General features: G+C 44.1%; 1 protein-coding gene across 12 annotated transcripts in view; it reads left to right on the top strand.

The window, feature by feature from the left end:
• The first annotated feature begins 1,386 nt into the window (after positions 1-1,386).
• Positions 1,387-13,887, top strand: part of CADPS2 (calcium dependent secretion activator 2) — a 382,815-nt gene continuing 370,314 nt past the window's right edge. For 10 of the 12 annotated variants that reach the window (XM_045288824.1, XM_030885179.2, XM_045288828.1 and 7 more), the window contains exon 1: positions 1,387-1,497. The gene's annotated coding sequence lies outside the window, so the exon portion shown is untranslated. The remainder of the gene's footprint in view (positions 1,498-13,887) is intronic. The other 2 variants (XM_045288822.1, XM_045288823.1) reach the window with 1 other exon arrangement.

A 13,887-nucleotide genomic window follows, 5' to 3' on the forward strand; every position in this document is an offset into this window, starting at 1 on the left:
TTGTGTAGCTGAGGATTTGTCGTTTTATCTCAAAAACGTTCTCGTTCCTTCTCCATTTAACAGACAAGGTGAAACAGCCCCGAATGCCCTCATCTGCCCTCCCATCAAGGCGGAGGGTGCCCGGCCGTCAGGGCTGACGTCCTGGGTGTGAGCCGATCCAAGCGCACAGGGTCCGGTTCTGGGTTTCATGTTCCACTGATGTCTTGGAGGCGCCTGGATGGTGCACTGGCTTAAGCATTTCACTGCTAGCCCAAAGGTTTCAGTGCATACCTACCAGAGTAGCCTTGGTAATTAGTGTCTGAAAAGATACTGCTTTAAAAACCCCATGGAGCAGTTCATGAGGTCACCGTGGGTCTGAATTGATTGACAACTTTTTTTGGTTGGCCTTTGGTTGTCTTGAAATCTACCGAGGGGCTTCACATTTTCATTTTGCACCCGACCTGACTCATTATCCAGCCAGACCTGCTGGTAGTTGATTAGTAGGGGACACTGTTGCTAATCATGGCTGTTCTGCATGCATCCTCAGTAATAATTGACCCAGAGTTATAAACTCTTCCTAGTTTCACAGCTAGCCCCCAGCAAGCTATAAGACGGCTAGCATTGCCCTGCAGTTGTCTCTGTTGTCTGTGGTAGCTCATAGGTCGGCCTCATTTTTATGGTTGCTTCGTGTATCTCCACTCAGGCCCCGATGTCTGTTCACCCCCAAACAGCTGTTCTTCTCAGAGGGCCCTTCCTTGAGATCTCTTCTGTTCTCTGTACCCTTGCTTCCTGTTACCTCTTGCCGTGGGCTGAGCGTGGCACCAGCCCCTTGAAGAGTGTTGGCCCTCTCTGCTTTCTCTGTTCAGGAGAGCTGGCAATTCTGCCACACTTGGTTTCTCATTCAAATGTTAGATTTTGTGCTCGTCTGTGCAAAGAGGCTGGGAAGTCACCCTGGGAGCCCATTTGAGGGAAGAGTCTTGGATTGTATGTCTTTTCCTTTCCCTTCGACTGCATTTTGTTGTTGCTGTGAAAAATATAGTTACCACAGACCCAGCTCCTGTGCACAATTCAGTGGTGCCAATTACATCCCTGAGGTGTGCCACCTTCACCCGTATCCATCCATGAAGTCAATTTGAATGCCAGAATGCTCTTGCATGCAGGCAGTTGATGTTGGAAGTATTAAAAACACAACCAGCATTCAGGGTTGTAAGAATTATTTGTCTCAATTTTGCTTTAGGGGTTGGTGCATTCTAAGTATTGCATCTAATGTACACATGGCAAGTATAACTCTTAAATATTACAGTGATGGTGGTACAGTATTGAACATAGCTGCTTTCCACGAATTATGGCATTGGGGGTGGGGTAGCTAATTTATCAACTAATTCTCTCTCTCTTTCTCTGCAGCTTAACAAGCAACAATTGCAGTTACTGAAAGAACGATTCCAGGCCTTCCTCAATGGGGAGACACAAATTGTCGCTGATGAGGCATTTTGCAATGCAGTGCGAAGTTACTATGAGGTAAGTTAAAGAGAGCTGCTTGGGTCCTTGCCCTCCCCTGCCACCACTTCTAAGACACTCACCAGAATGGCAAGAAAGCTGTCAATACACAACCTTTCTGAGAGCATTGTCAGTTCTATTTTGCAACTTAAAATTCTTTAATTCCACAGCTTGGCTTTGAGAGAGAAACAGAATCTGAAAGTACCCGTTTTCACATCTTCTGAGAAGTGTTTAGAAAACTATCCTGGCAGTGATTGACACAGCTAAGTAGAATTATCTTCAGGTCCTTATGTCTAAATTACTCTTTTTAATCAGTATTTCAGTAGTAAATTGCTATCTCGTGTCGTTTTGTTCCCTAGATGTATAATCATTAAGGCCAGTAAGTAATCTCATGAGGATAGATTGAATTCCCTTTTTTTCCTAAAGGAAGAGTGCTACCAACATGACCTTACTGTTTCTCTGAGGTTAACTCGGTGAGGTATCTGGAATTCTCTATGGATTGCCTGTGAGCACCAGTGTTCACACCTGGTCATTACCTGCTTCAATGAGTGGCCAGTAACTGTTAAGTATAGATAGTTTCCTTCTTTTTCATAAGCATTTGAGTCGCTGTAGAAAGGATTTCTCCCATTGTGCGGCTAATGTAAATCTTTCATCTGAAGAACTAGAGCATGCAAGCATTTATTAAACTAGTGATGGGAAAAGAAAGAGAGAGAGATACAGAGTTGGAAATGTGTCTGAACTTCCTGAATCAGGAATCTGTGTGTGAAGAATAGAACAGTCGCCAAATGAACAGAGAACTGATTGAATTTGTAATCTGTTGATGGTATGCTTCAGAGGCTACTAAAGTCACTAGGGGAGGTTTACATTACCCCAAGCATTGGTCTATTCAATTGGAGGGATGTAGAGAGAAGTCTTCCTTTCCAAATAGTGAATTATATGAAATAAGTGGCCACTGTGGATGTTTCATTTAATGGAACCTGAATTCAAATTACTTTAACAGACATTCAAATCCAAACCCACTGTCATCAAGTTGTTGCCATCAAGTTGATTCCAACTTATAATAGTGATCATATGCATATGGTTTCCATGTGTGTAAATCTTTACAGGAACAAATAGCCTCCTTCCTCTTTCTCCCAGAGAGCAGCTGCTGCGTTGAACTGCTAACCTTGTAGTTAGCTACCCAATCCTTATCCAATGGCCCCCTAGGGTTCTTGTCTTTAAAAATATAGGACTCCAGACACTTGTAAAGCAAACAAACAAACACAAGTTTTCACATTTCATCTTGTAAGAATCAAAGCCGCACTCGTAGTAGATGAAATCTTGTCTTGGATCTTACAAGATGAAATATAAGGCCCTGCACTTATATCATGTAAGAAGGACCTGGAGTCTGTGTGTAAGATGGATGATATATTTTAAAGAAATGTGAGTCTATTTTTAGTTTTGATCTGAAGATAAAGGAGCCCTGCAAGAATAGTGGGTTCAGCTTCAGTCTGCTCTCCTAGAGATTTGCAGCCGCAGAGACCCTATGGAGCCATTCTGCTCTGTCTTCAGCGCAACTATGAGTCTAACTAGACTCAGTGGCCGTGGGTGGCTGTGTAATAATATTGGGGAATCCGATGGAAGACATGCATGCCCTCTCTGTACTATCTTGGTAATACCTGTTTACATCTAAAATGATTCCAAACATGTTCTTAGGGGCCATGGAGTTACTTCCAACCCACAGCGACTCGGCACAACAGAAGGAAGCACCGCCCGGTCCGGCACCATCCTCACCATTGTTCCTGTGCCTGAGCCCGTGGTTGCAGCCATGTGTCAGTTCATCTCACTGGGGGCCTTCCTCGGTTTGATGCCCTTCCACTTTACCAAGCATGATGTCATTCTCCAGGGACTGCTTTCCGCTCCCCTGGAACGTCTGTACCTTGGGTGACACTGCAGGCATTTGAAATACCAGGGATGTAGCTTCCAGTATCACAGCAACACACGAGCCCCCATGGTAGAGCAAACTGACAAATCAGTGGTGGATTCTAAAATTTAGTGGATTTAGGAGCAGACTAAAAAAAGGAAGCATCGTGTTAGGTGGCCAAGGTGTAGTAAATGGCACGTTTAAGAAGTATTAATAAAAATACCGTAGCTCCAATAAGGGAGCATGCCCCCATTGTATTGTACGAGGACTCTCTCCAGACATCACGTTCCTGGAATATTCCACTGTCTTTTAATTCCATTTTCCCCACAAACATTGTAAATCTCCCTAGTAAATAAGAGATGTGGGAAATGTTTCCTCCCCGCTCCCACTACCATGACTCGAATTTGATCTTGCAAGACTGGCTAGACCAGAGCATGTACACTGGTACAGATAGGAACTGAAAATCCAGGGAATCCAGGGCGGATGAGCCCTATAGGACCAGTGGTGTGAGTGGCGAAACAGGGAGGGTAAAGGGAGAATGGGTAGGAAAGAGGGAACCGATTACATGGAACTGTGTGTGACCTCCTCCCTGGGGGACAGACAACCGAAAAGTGGATGAAGGGAGATGTCGGACAGGGCAAGATATGACAAAATACCCATTTATAAACTATCAAGGGCTCATGAGGGAGGGGGGAGCGGGGAGGGAGGGGAAAAATGAGGACCTAATGTCGGGGGTTAAGTGGAGAGAAAATGTTTTGAGAAACGATGTACAAATGCGCTTTACACAATTGATGTGTGTATGGATTGCGATAACAGTTGTATGAGCCCCTAATAAAATGTTAAAAAAAAAAAAAGAGATGTGGGCAAATTTAGGCATTTGGGGTGTGAAAGGGCATGGAGATGTTTACTCTGGAGAGAGGTTAGCCTTGCTATGTGTTGTATGTGGTTTCAGGAGTGAAAATAGGATTCAAGAGGTAGGATTGCACCTACCGGCTACACCAGCTGAAGATGGCAAGATGGCCCGGCAAGTTCATCGTGGCTGGAACGGCTCCAGCAGTACATCGCAATCTCTTGGGAAGTTCTTTATACTGGCAGGTCCCACAGCTCTGTCCCAGACTTCTGGAATCAGACTCTCAGAATCGGTGCTGGGAGAGCTCGCCAGATGCTTCTTCAGTACAACTGGTGCCCGCTAACCACTGACGTTAAATGAAAACGAAGGAAACATTGAAGAGGTGGTCCAACTGCATGACCAAGGGATTTGTATCCTGATGCTAGTATTTCCAGCTAGTGTTGATGTGCGAGACTACGTTCAGATGGTCTTTGAGAAACAAGGCGGTGTCCAGATTTGGGATACTATACAAAACGCATTTGAGAAGGTTTCCATTTCTGATTTGCCTCTGCAGAGGGATTTTTCCAGATGGGTGCTCCGGAAGCTTGTTGAATGAATGAACAAATAATCGTGTGTGGGAGAAAATTAATCAGATAAGTTGCGCTGCTTATCAGCATTTTTTCCATAAAAGTCTTTGCTTTGTTTTGAGGATATGTTTGTATATTTTTCTATAGTACTATTGATACGCTCTATTAATTATGTAGTATGCAAATGAACTATTAATTATGTAGTAGGCAGAATGAAAGCAGCAGTCAAGAAATCAGATGATATACTGCACTGAGCAAATATGCTGCAAAAGACCTCTTTAAACTGATGAAAAGCGAGGATGTCCAACGTGAACGGTACTCAAGCTCTGGTGCTTTCAATTGCCTCATAAAGATGCAGTAGCTGGACAATGAATAAGGCAGACCGACGAAGAGTTCATGCATTTTAATTGTGGTTTGGGTGCAGAATGTTGAATGTACCAGGGACAACCAGAAGAATGGAGACATCTGATTTGGAGGAAGCTCTGCCGGATTGTTCTTAGAACCAGGAATGGTGAGACGTCATTGCTCGTACTGTGGACGTGTTGACCAGGAGAGACCAGTACCAGGAGAAGAACATCATCCTGGGAAAAGTAGATGGGTTGGCGGCAAAGAGTGAGATGAGATATGGATTGGGGCTGCAACAAAGGGCTCAAACTTACGGCGATGGTGAGGGTGCCGCAGGACTGAGTAGAGTTTTGTTCTGCTTTACATTAGTGTCACTGTGGATCGGAACTGGCTCGACAGCATTTAATGACTATGTGGTTTATGTGGTTCTCTTCTTAGGTCTTTTAAAATGCATCCCCCTCTTCCCCCACTCCCCCCCTTCCCCCTTTCCCCCGTGTTGTATACTGTTTGCCAAATGGTGATGTTTTCAACTATTAAAAAGCTGTCAGAAGTAATTTCTCATTTATTAGCTTTACAATCCTTTAGCTGGTATGATCATTTCTGACCACAGAATATATATGAGAAATCCTAATGAAATGTTTATAACCAATTAAATTGAAATATGTATTCATACTCTAGGGACACAAATTCCCCCTGAGTCTATTTGAAGTTCTTTTTTTCTTCCTTCCTGTCTCTCAGCTCAACTCTTGCTATTTCTGCAAAGATTTTTCTTTATAGCATTTTCCACTTTGCCTTTTTATCGGTGGACAATTGAGTCATCTCTATTCTTATATTGGTTGTATCTTCAGATATTTGGTTTACTGTCTTTCTCTTTCATGCTTTGGGATTCAGTGAGACAAAAGATATAATTATTCTCTCCATATTAGGGAACTAAAACATTTCTATAGGTACCATATTTTTCTTTAAGGTAAATGTTTTTGTTTTTGTATTTTCTACTGGGTCTCGATCAGATTGGGCTCTGTGTGCTTGTCTGCATTGCCCTTTTAGGTATTTGTTACGTTGGTCTCGGTGTGTCTCTATCTATGCCAGTTTGAGTAAGTGTTTACTATGAGTACTGGTCCGTGTGTTACATAGAAGCATGTAACATGAAAGGATAATTAAGGGTTTTTCAATAACAACTCATATAATCCCTAGGACCTTCAGTTGTAGTAAAATGAAATCCATGTTCACAGTACAAGCAGAGACCAAACCCCACTTACTATTCCCTGTTGTGTTTCCTGGTCACAAAGGACTCCCTCGTCTCAGTCCAACTCCAACCTCTCTTGGATGAGTAGCTATGTTGCTTGGGTTCCCCTTCACAGTGTCATGTGTTGGTGGAACTCTCCCATTGGTTTAGACCTCTGTCTCTCCCATTGTAGCGGGGAGGAGATGATCACTAAAGCTCGCTCCGGCCACACAGGGCTCATCCGGGATGTTCACTGGTTGCTTTATACATATCCTTTCCCATCTTCTTTCTGTCGGCTCCCATATCCCCAAAATGTAAAGAATGTTTAGAAGGAGCATGATTAGAGACTATACCATTTGGGAACAAAGGTTCAGTCCATGATATTTTCGATGTTTATTCATATCCATGTTTGATTTTGCTTGTATAAGTTTATATCGCTTTAACTTCCTAGTCCATAACAGTAAGGAACTTTATTTCAGAGATCAGCTTTCTCACAAGGAAATTGGGCTTATATATTACAACTTCTTTTGCTGGCAGTCATTAGGAATTATTCTTTTTTCTTTAATCTGCAACCATCTCTTGGGATGATAAATCAACTGTTAATATATATTTAAAAGTTAAGTGCAGCTGTTTAATGATTCAGGTGCCCTGGTGGTAGAGTGGGTGGCATTTTGGGTCACAGTCCACAGGTTAGCAGTTCTAAACCACCAGCCACTCAATGGTAGTGAGTTTGGCTTTGTTTGCATTCGTTGGTTGGTGTGTGGCAATAGTCTTGGTTTCCTGTAATGATGTTTCAGAATAAAGTTGAGGGGCACGTCAACAGTGATTTGTTGTCTTCTTTTTGAAAGCGAGTGAAGGGCTGGAAAGATCAGCATTTCACTATTTTGATGAAAATGTCTTGAGGGATTTTACTGTGGAGTAAAAATATTTACTTATTCTGAGGGATCTCTGATCTGTCAGAATCTCTTTAAAATTTGGAAATAGTACTATGAGAAGACTATTTGGGGTTGTTCCCCCCCGCCCCTTTCTCATTGTGTTTTGATGGTCAATCACCAAGTAAACAAAGATTGGCAGCCCATGGCAGGAGGGGATTTTAAAAAGGTCCACACATTCGCTAGCTGAAATTCAGTGAGCAGTCATGAGTATTGGAGTTCTGCAGATCACATTATGTGTATTATGTTTTGCTACTAGACCTCAGATGAAGGCCTAAGAATGGCATCTTAGGTCTATCCTGCTAAAAGGGTCTGGAAGACTGTCTGAGATTCTAATTCCCTTTCCAGTTGCTTAATGTCAGTTGCCCACCATGCTGCTTTGTAGAGCTGCTTGAGTTCCCCCATTTTGCTTTGAAGACAGGGTAACCCGTGGATTGTGGGATTCTGTTGCTTGGAAATAGATGAAGAAATGATCTCGCTTGAGCACCTTATTTCCTTGGCTTCTCCTAAGTTTTGAAGAAAGAGTTAACTTTTAATCTCTGCTTTCTTTCTGCTTCTAGAGTCTTACAAGAGTCTGTTGCATCTGGCCAGGCAGCCGTGGTGCACCAGAAGCTCATATGGTTTGGCCTTCGCTAAGCCATGGCCTTGGCTAGGGCTAGGGCATCAGATGGTGAAATGATAGGGCCTGGCCGCGTATGAGATGCTGATTTTTAGTGCTGAGGCCTGATACCACAATCCAGAAAGTGTTTTCACAAATCCCATCTGTTTACAACACTTTCTTTTAATATCCAGAACCCATTGGCTACCATCAAGTCGTTTCCATCTTATGGCTGCCCTCCCTGTTACAGAATAGATTTTCTCTGTAGAGTTTTCTCGGCTGTAGTTCATACAGAAGCAGAATGTTTGGCCTTTCTTCTACTGAACTTCTGGGTAGTTTCAAATCATTTATTTTCTCATTAGCACCTGATCACAAACTGCTTCTGCCACCCAGGTTCCTTGTACTTCCTGTGAAAGGAATTCTTATCAGCACCTCTGCTGCTTTAGCCAAACCACCTCCTCACTCACCAGTTATGTTGTTGATAAAAAGTATTTGCTACGAATGAGTCATGTTACACCGAGACCATATTTTCCAGCGACCAGTCCTTCCTCCTTGTTTCCAACGTTTGCGTTCTAATTGCCAATATCTGTCAATGCATGTTTCCAACAACACAAACAGGGACTATCCACACAGACTTCTCCAGATGGAACACACAGAAAACAGGTGTACTGGGTCTCGGGGAAGAGGCCTTAAGGAAGCTAAAACCAGGGTGATGACTGACTATGGAACAAATCATCAATTGCTCATATGTAAATTCCAGTTAGAGCTGAGGAAAATTAAAACGAGCCCACAGGAGTTTCAAGAACATCGCAAGAACAAGCTTTGTTGCGCGGAACATGAATGACAGAAGAACTAAGGAACTGTCGGAGGACCTCAGGAACCTCATTCATGAAGAATCGAAAGGTCATGAGAACGACGGGAAGGAAAGAAAGGAGCAAAGTGGATGTCAGAAGCGACGCTGAAACTTCTTTTAACCCTAGAGTAGCGAAGGCCCATGGAAGAAATAATGAAGTCAAAGAGCTGACCAGAACATTTCAAAGGGCACCTGGAGAAGACACAGTAAAATATTATAATAAAATGAGCAAACACCTAGAGTTAAAAATCCAAAAACAAAGAACATGCTCAGCATATCTGAAACTGAGGGGGGGAAAAATTCAAGGAAAAATTCAAGAAAAACAAAATTTTCAAATTTCGAGGTGCCGCAATCTTGAAAGAGCCTATGGGAAAAATACTGAAGGATGCAGGAAGCATCAAAAGACGATGGAAAGGGTGCTCAGAGTCACTAGTAAAAAGAACTAGTCAATGCTGTACCATGAAGGAGATAACGTATGACCAAGAACCAATGGAGCACAAGGAATAAATTCGAGCTGCACCGAAGGCATTCGCCAAAAACAAGGCTCTAGGAATTGATGGAATACCAATTGAAATGTTTCAACAGGCAGAATAAACCCTGGAAGCCCCTTAGCTCTTCCATGGCAGGAAATTTGAAAGACAGCTACCTGGCCCACTGACTGAAGGAGATTCATATGTGCACCCATTCCAAAGAAAGGTGACCCAACAGAATGCTCAAACTATAGACCAATATCCTTAGACACACATGCAAGTTAAATTTTGCTGAACATCACCTAACAATGCCCGTAGCAGGATATTGGCAGGAAGCTGCCAGAGGTTCAAGCTAGATTCCAAAAAGGCCATGGAACAAGGGATATTGCTAATGTCAGATAGATCATGGCTGAAAGCGGAGACCAGACAGATGTTTACCTGTGTGGTATCGACTATACCAAGGCATTCAACTGTGTCGATAATAATAAACACTTGATAGCCTTAAGAAAAATAGGAATGCAGAACATTTCACGGTGCTCCTGCTGCATCTGTGCGTGGCTCGAGGGAGTATGCATGATTTAAAATCAGAAAGGTGTGCATCAGGAATGTTTCCTCTCACCATACTAGTCCAGTCTGCCTGTTGAACAAATAATCAGAGATGCTGGATTATATAAAGAAAAATTCAGCATCAGCATTGGATTAAGTCTTGTTAACAACCTGCTGTATGCAGGTAACACAGCCTTGTGAGCTGCAAGTGAGGAGGACTTGCTGATGAAATTCAAGGATTGCAGCCTTCAAGGTAGTTTACAAGAATATTAAAAAAAAATCATAACTGGACCAATTGGTAACATTTCGTAAGTCGTCAAGGATTTTGTCTTGCTTGTATCTATAATCATCGCTCATGGAAGCAGCAGTCAAGAGATCAAAAGACATATTAGGTAAATGTGCTTCACGAGACCCTTTTAAGAGTACTGAATAAACAAGGATGTCAAAGGTGCACCTGACCCAAGCCTTGGAATTTTACCTGTCTCATATGCATGTAAAAGTTGGGCTTTGAATAAGGAAAGCTGAAGAAGAATTGATGTGTTTGAATTGTGGTGCCAGAGAAAGTACCATGGATGGCTAAAGAAGCACACATCTGTCTTTGAAAAAGGTCAGAGAGCTCCCAAGAGATACCTGTGAGGCTTCATCTTATATATTGTGGATATGTTAAGGGAGACCAGCCCCTGGTATACTTTGGACATGTTAGGGGCGCCTAGCCCCTGGAGAAGCAAATTGTGCTTGGCAAAACAGAGCATCAGTGAAAGAAAGGATGGCCCTCAAGCAAGTCGATGGACACACTGGCTGCAACAGTGTGCTCAGGCATAGGGACGATTGTTAGGATAGGACAGGGCTGTGCGGTGCTTCATTCTGCGTTGCTTAGGATCACTATGGGCTGAGACCGACTTGATGGCACCTAACAACAACAACAACTCCACGCTCACTGCCACTGAGTCAATTCTCACTCACAGGGACCCTAAAGCATCGAACGGAACCCCTTTGGGTTTCTGAGCCTTTTAATCTTGACAGGAGTAGACCGCTTCATCTTCCTCCTGTCTAGCAGCTGGTGGGGGTAGAACTACTGCCCTTGTGGTCAGCAGCTCGCAATATGTAACCCACGACACCCCACGGGAGCTCCCCACAGCCAAGCCCAGTGTCAGACAAACCGTGTCCTCCCTCAGGGGAAAAGCAAAAATGTGTGGAGTGACTTTCTGAGCTGAATCACGGCCTGCAACTCCGGGGGGTAGGGTGGGGGTGGCGGGGGGAGGGGGGGCCTGCGAAGCCCACTTGGTCCCAGATCACCTTTTCTTTTTCTTTTTTTTAACATTGTATTGGGGCTCATACAATTCATCACAATACATAGGTCAATTGTGTAAAGTACACTTATACATTTGTTGCCCTCATCATTCTCAAAATTCGCTTTCCTCTTGGGTTCCTGGAATTAGCTCATTTTCCTTTTTTCCCCTCCCCCTCCCTCCCCCCTTCCTCATGAACCCTTAATAATTTATAAATTATTATTATATCTTATCTTACACTGCCCGGCGTCTCCCTTCACCCACCCTTCTGTTGCCCATCCCCCAGAGAGGAGTTTATATGTAGATCCTTATGATCGATTCCCCCTTCCTACCCCCCATTTCCCGCCGGGTATCGCCACTGTCACCTCTGGTCCTGAGGGGTTCATTTGTCCTAGATTCCCCGCATTTCCAGTTCCCATCTGTACCTCTGTGCATCCTCTGGTCTAACCAGGTTTGCAAGGCAGAATTGGTGCCATGGTAGTTGGGGGGAGGAAATGTTTAAGAACTAGAGGAAGGTTGTGGGTTTCATTATTGCTACACTGAACCCTAAGTGACTCATCTCCCCACTACCCCTCTTCAAGGGATGTCCAGTTGTCTAAGGGTGATCATTATTCAGGAATTGCTCTTTAACTTTAAATCCCTTATTCCTTACAAGGCTGTGTCATTCCATCTATTTCTCTTTAAACAAGTATCTAACCAGCTTAAGGTAACTGCTTTGAATATGTGGAGTTAATTACCTAGTTCATTAGACACCTTAGATTCTAGACCTTGTGGTGGGTGGGCTTTTTGTTTTGTAGCAAATGGTCTTCATGACTCTGATCATGGTTCGATTCCTGCAGGTTTTTCCTAAACCAGCCCATTTCTCTGACGGAGTCCCTGGTGCTCAAATTGTGTTCTTGTGTGATGCAAGCCTATGCGTCTCCTCTCTCAGATGTATTCAAGAGGCCTTGTGTCTGTTCTATTTTTAAAGCTATGTGCGGTTCCCACCCCCACCCCCACCCCACCTTGGCTTCAAGGATGAGACCTTGAAAGACATGCATCCTTGGTAGCACCGGTGCACCTGGCTTACTTAAACCTTTCCTTAACCAGAGTCGTCAGGAGAGAGGGTCTCTGGAGAGGAACATCGTGCTTGGTAAGGGGCAGCAAAAGAGAGGCAGGCCCTCGACGCGATGGATTAACACAGTGACTGTCTCAGTGAGCTCCGGCGTAGGAGCAATTGTAAGGGGGCTGCAGGAGTGGGCAGGGGTTCGTTCTGTTTCGCATAGGGTCCCTTGAGTTGGAACCGACTAGATGGCACGTGAAAGCAACAACAACAACAATAGCAAGCCCCTGGTAAGGAGTGCTGTGGTGGTGCATGCTTGCTGTTAGGCAACAGGTCAGTGGCTGGCACTCACCCACCCTTCCCCGGGATAACGAGATGGTGTTCTGATCCATAAGGGTCACAGCTTGTGAGACCCTGTGGGTTAACTCTTCTCGGTCTCAGGGGGTTGTTATGAGTCAGAATCCATGCAAGGGCAACAGGCTTAAGCTCCTGGGAATATAACAGTGAGTTAGCACAGCCATCGAGCATGTTTCCTAATTACGTGTTGATCCAGCGGATGGCCTCTCTGTCCGTTGCCGTCTGAAGTACCTGGAGGTTGTGCTTTCCTGTGGTACCACATGAGACACACGGATGGACGGTGTGGGCCCCTCATTGAACACTTTGCGATATTGAAAGAGTCATTTGGTTTTGTCCCGGATGTACCCCCAGGACGAGTTTTCTTCTGCATATGGATTCTGGTATGCATGAGACACGGTGCAGCAGTACTTGTGGCTCTAGCGCCAATACCAAGATGGGTATTCTCATCACTGACTGCCGCAAGTCGATGCTGATTCATAGCCAGCCTGTAGGACAGAGTAGAACTGCTCCAGTGGGTTCAGAGGCCGTAACTCTACTGTAGAAAACCCCCCATTTTCCCCCCTTCGAGTAGATAGTGGTTTTGAACTTCTGACCTTTAGGATGGCAACCCACCATACAACCCACCCAGTCACCAGGGCTGTGTTAGATCACATTCAGACTCTCTTGAAATATTTTTTTGGCTCATGAACAACCCTAAAATTACAGGGCATTTAAACCTTTGATACATTTTATTATTTCATGAATTATTAAAGGGACACATAGATTGCTAGAGCATGATTTATTTTGAAAATATTAGCATACCTGTATTTCAGTATCATTGCTTTCCCCTGTAAAGAAAAGAACTAAGTATTTCCATTGCATTCCCATAGATTAAGTTGTGGCTGTCATTTCATGCATCGAAAAGCACTAGCCTGAATGGGATCCATGCTGCCTGGTGGTTCACACTAGAGAAACTCTCAGGAGTCTGTAGCATGAAGGCTTCATCGCAAAGGACAGATTAAGAAAGGGAAGCCGAGTTAGATGCCCCAAAATATGCCTCTTGTGTCTGAGATGGAAGTCCACATCTAACGGCCCCATCTCTGTGGCTACTGAAAGAGACGAAGCCTTCCTGGACTTCCGTTTCTTCATCTGTGAAAAAGAGTGAGCAACATCCCTACCTCCCTGGCCGGTAGACGATTAAACCAGGTAATGAGTGTCAGTTGCTTAGCACCTTGCTGGTGCCGACTGTGAGCACCTGTTGGTCCCAGCTCCTGCAGCATTTCTTTCCCCACAAAGTATCTGCCATTGTTCGGCGCAGTGCACTTCCTTTCTATCAAGGTGGACTCTGTTAACTACAGGCTAATGACTTACGCAGTACAGAATGTATCCTAAATAAAGGGAGCCTAGTGGGGCAGTGAGTTGAGTGTGGGTCTGCTGGCCTCAAAGGGGCAGCTCT

The sequence above is a fragment of the Echinops telfairi genome, unplaced genomic scaffold, assembly GCF_000313985.2.
Source record: "Echinops telfairi isolate 266 unplaced genomic scaffold, ASM31398v2 ScPeMD7_23;HRSCAF=83, whole genome shotgun sequence".
NCBI classification, from domain to species: domain Eukaryota; kingdom Metazoa; phylum Chordata; class Mammalia; order Afrosoricida; family Tenrecidae; genus Echinops; species Echinops telfairi.